This window comes from Egretta garzetta, unplaced genomic scaffold (genome assembly GCF_000687185.1).
Source record: "Egretta garzetta isolate BGI_Z169 unplaced genomic scaffold, ASM68718v1 scaffold284, whole genome shotgun sequence".
Taxonomy (NCBI): Eukaryota; Metazoa; Chordata; class Aves; order Pelecaniformes; family Ardeidae; genus Egretta; species Egretta garzetta.
Window position 1 is genome coordinate 558,796 of NW_009259498.1, and position 5,121 is coordinate 563,916.

Below are 5,121 nucleotides of genomic sequence, written 5' to 3' on the forward strand. Positions count from 1 at the left end.
GTGCACAACATGCATCCAAAGCAAAAAGCATATTCAATTAAATTCCGCTATTCGCAGCTGACAGTACAAACAGCCCTTTCAGTGACAAAAACTTGGTCAAAGAAATGGTAAAATTGGACTATTGAGCTCTTAGGTAAAGTCTTCAATGTAAAGTTCACCATTTTCCCGAACTTTATCTCTTTATCCTTCTCCCCTCAGCCTTCCCACACACAGAAGCAGTCTCTCACCAGGCTGGGTGGCAATGCTTTCACTTGGCAGTTAACTCAGACATGTGCCGTGAGGAGCACAGGTTAAACAATTCAAAGGCTGACACTTCCCAGTGCCTTTTCTGGATTCCCCTTGGGTCCCCACAAGGACAAAAGTATTTTTCTGCAATTCCCTGGGAAACAACTGTAGAAATGTTACTGAGCATCGTGGCATATATGTAAAAATTTGTAGTCGCGTGGACTACGGCAGCAGATGTCTGCACTAAGCTCTGTGGTATCTTGGAACAATACATGGAGGCAGTGGTTTCAGACACCTTTTAACAGAGTAGAGAGGGAGTTGCTGGAAATGCTCTTCATAGGGATTTTAAGCCTATGGACTATATCCTCACCCTAGTAATTATTGCCAGAGCAGACCTGAACATCTTTTTTCTTTCTTATCCTTTTAGAAGAAGTGACCTGGTTTAGTAGTGGAAACATACGGTTGGACTCAATGATCTTAAAAGCCTTTTCAAACCAAATGATTCTATGATTCTAAGTTACAAGAAAAGCAGAATCCCTCGAGGTTTTTTTAAAGAATTGTGTAAGTACAGCAATGACACGCAATCCAGGTGTGCCATCTCCAGGACTGCACGTACAATTGCAGTAACTACACAAATTGTCCAGGAGATCTCTTCTAAGCCCTTTCCATGCTGAGTTACTAAGCCTGCATGCATAATTTTAGCAAATGTTTTTATACAGAAAAGATAAAGCCTCTGTTTGCTTTACCTTGCCAACTGGAATTACCTCCTCCTTATCTGGATGTAGCCTCAGCCACTGCCTTCTCATCCAGGCTCCTATCTCAGGCAACATTCTGGAAGCAGAGAAAAGCTCAGCATTTCACAATCTGCTGCTGCTTTCCTGTTGAGCTTAGAGTGCTCTGGCAGTTATATCCGTTTGATAAAAACCACTGGACTGTTTATCAATAAACTGGCCTACATCACAGTCCAAATTTGACATCAATTCAGCAGAACTTTCAACACCTTGTCACAACGGACCTCAGCCAACCATCGCTGTTATCCTCCAAAATCTTGATTCATACTAAAAAGCTTCAAAGAAATCAACCTATCTTGGATTTCCTCTGTAATGTTCAATCCAAGTGGCTGAAGCAGAGCCGTGGTCCTTTAAAGTTTAAAATGGTTCTTTTAAACAGTTTCAATAATATGTTTGGGTTTATTTTTCTAATTCAGAATGTGTTACTATGGAAAGCACCCCTGCTCAACTTAGGACAAAAAAGTATTTCCTTCAGGCGGGTGGGGTTTCTCAACCGTTCCCACCATGCTGTCCTCCCTGTTTTTCTTCAGAGCTGGGTGAAGCTTGTTTGAAAGTCCCTGTGTAAACAAATCAAAATGCTTTATTCAACAGGTCTTTTTTTTTTTTATTTCTTTTTAAAGATTAAAACCATAAAGACTGAAATCCACTGAAGCTGAGTAATTTTACCCCTCATTCTTACTTGACAACCACCTGAATTAATTTTCATACCCTTCCTTATAATTTTGTAACTCATGTGTGAGAACACTCTCCTCCCCGGGATACTTAAAGGGAATTTAAAAATGAAACATTGACAAATGTTTTGTTTCTTTAAATCAAGTTTACAACAGTGTAAATTGGCAGTAAATCCTTTAATTTAACTGAATTTATTTTGGATTTTTACCATAGAACTGTGGCCTTCAAAATATTTTCTTGGAAATCGTGTTATAAATTATGATAATCCAGTAATATACACAACTTGCATTTTCTTCTGGATCTTGACTCCCACCCCAAAGTTTTTGATACTTGCATCTATGCTAAATGAGCTTTTTAACAATTACTCCAAACAGACCTGTTAAAGCAACCACAGCTGCAATTAATTATCAAAAATAAATCAAAAGATTGGGACTACTTAGATGGCTCTATACATCTACTTCAGCTGGGAACGGTAGGAAAAAAACCACAATGCAAATGTAAGAAGCCTCCACATACTATAAAATTAAATGGAGCATCACTGTGTCTGCCTGCAAGGTTTTAAAAATATAAAATAAATCAAGTACAGATTAGGTCTGTTTGCGGCAGATCTCCCTTCACGGGTGATTCACATCTTTATCATGCTTGTTTTATTACAATATTTACTATAACTAATCTGACAATACCATAGATATGCATGTAACAAAGGTAAACAATAGCCTAGACCCTTCCTCAGTGAGCTGATCGTAAACGAGGCATGCACGAAGCAAAGTTTGTGTGCAAACTGCATTTTATCTTAATTCTCACCTTGTTTTTTTTTTTTTACTTTGCACATTTGCAAACCAATCGAGTAGTAGATGACGCCTGTACTTCTCTTTCCACACAGATTCTGCATCACTGTAATTCAGCCAGTCGGCCAATTGCCAGATTTCTGGTTGCGGTGTTCCCTATACACAGAAACCATTCTCAGTTTGGGAACAACAGAGAGCGTAGCTGAAACCTCCCAGATGGTCCAGAAATGTAACAATTTTGGAAAAACACAAGAACAAGAGAGAGATTATAGTTCTGGCTGCTGCTGTTCTTTCCAGCTTGCTGCATGACAGCCATGTCTCTCTTGCATAAATCAGAGCTGGGACATGGCCAAGGAGAAACTCTGTTTCTGGAATGGTCCAGAAAAGATTTTGGCCACACTGGTTAACTGCTGGGAGCAAGGTTTAGGGTTTATGTTTCCTTTTGTACGAGTAGTTTTTGCCTTTCCGTCTGCAGTTTCCAAAAGAAACCATCTCACTGTCACAGAGCTTGTATTTTGAAGTGTTTTCTTTAACCCCCTAGAGAAAAAAAGGTATTTTTAATTAAATGCTAAAGTTTTACTGAAATTTATGCTCATGAAATAGCATGTGCTTATGAAATAGCATGTGCACGTAAAACTGGATGCAGATTCTGTGAAGGGTTCAGAAGGGAAACAAAAGTGATGTAGGTCAAAGTTATTTCTCTTTAGTTTTACACCTGAACAGCCCATCATTTCTGAAAGCCTACGCCATAAGAACTTTCCTTTAGTTGTGCTGTTCAACCCACAAGAAATGATTCATTCTGTTCAACTTAGTAGCTTTATAATAAACTGTACATTTTTAAAACCTTGCAGGATCAAATCCCTAAAAAGCTTCACAAAGTTTGGTCCTCTTAATGCCACAGTGTGAAGCAGCAGAGTTTGAGGCTTTTTTTTCAACTGCTTTAATATACAGAAAAGTGATAGCTGTACAGAAACCAGGTTCTGCTCTGCAACAGTAAGCATCTCTACTATGCTATAGGGCATACATACATTATTATTTTGGCAAATGTGACTTCTAAGCTGCCCAAGACTATCAGCTGTATTTAAAGGATACGTCACAGAAGAATGAAACGTGAAGGAATGACAATCTTGTTTTGTTAGTAGATGAGAATAAACCCCAGTATCTCTTGTTTATGCTCAATATTAAAATACCTGAAGCTACGTCTGAGCTCCCTGCTGCAATTAAGCATGAAGTTGATACAGGCTGCCCACATGACCAGGAGCTACTTACTGCTTATAAGACACGTCTGACCTGTGTTAAATACAATTCCCTAACCATGATCAATGGGCTTGTAAACTGTGATCGAGCCCGAATGAATAATGATGTTTACAGGCAGCAGCTCTTTTCAACTTCATCAGGTACCCAGCTCTTCTTTTTAAGTTACAGGAAGCTGTATGTTGAGGACAGTAAATTAGCCACCCGAAAAACACTCAGAGTCAAACCAAGAATTCATTATGTTTGCAATTGAATTCTACTATACAAAAAAAAAAAAAAAAAAAAAAAAAAACTGGGTTTTAAAGGCAGCAGAACTTGGTGGGGAGGAAGTAAAATTAAATTTAAACCCCGTTTAACATCCTAAGATCCCATGCTGTTTGTACATCTCCCGACAACCTGTTTTCTGATCATGTAGCTGCTCAACACAAATCACGTGCCAAATTTCAACCTCCTCTTACTCAGCTCAGGACTACCTTAAATACGTTACACTGTGAATGCAACAGGCACTTCTTACACAATATTGTAAACTAGAGCAAAGGCTTCTTGGTTGACTAGTTGAGTATCTAGTCTTGTCACCGTTTCAGTAAAACATTCTCAATGCTGCGTCAGGTTCCTCATGAAAATTCAAAAGTACTCACCCTAACGAGACTAAAAATCCCCCAAAGGTAAATGCAGACTTTCAAAATGATTTTAAGAGAGTAACCAGGAAATATTGATCAAAGCAGGTGGCAAGATGAAGGCCAGGAGCTGAGGTGTGCTCTTCTGCTCCCGGCTGCCCAATGGACCCAGCAAAAATGGGGACACTTCCTTCATCCCTGTGCTTTCACCAACACTGTCAGCTTTTTACAGCCTCCCTTTTTTTTGCTTTGTGCTCTGTAAGCTGTAACACAGAAGAGGTGCAAGGAGTGACCAAGGTTTTAACCAGTGTCTTGAGGCCTGCCTCAAGCGGTGTCAGACGAATGCCAGTTGAACTGTTCCTCTTCACCATCCCGGGGGGGGGGGCCTATTTTGGCCTCCAGCCTTTGGGACACACGCAGTCGGGTAAAGCAGCCATCATTTTACCTTTTCTTAACTTTTCTGTGTGCTGTTTGGGGCAGGGACCCTGCTGCTCCAGGGCCACCCGTACCTCTGTGGGAGAGGGATCACGCTCCAGCCCACCTTCAGCTGGGAGAAACCCAAACCTCCTCCTTGAGCGAACCTAACTAGCCAAGAATAAATGCTAATCCCCTGAAGTGCGTCAACAAGCCCCGATGCTATCACCCCGAGAGGAAATACATTTTTGGTATGTGTCAGGCCCAGGGATTAGCCATGGGAAATGGCGAACACGCACCCACGGGGAACTGCGGTCTCTTCCCTAACGTTGTCACAGGATAAAACGTCGGTACAAGCCA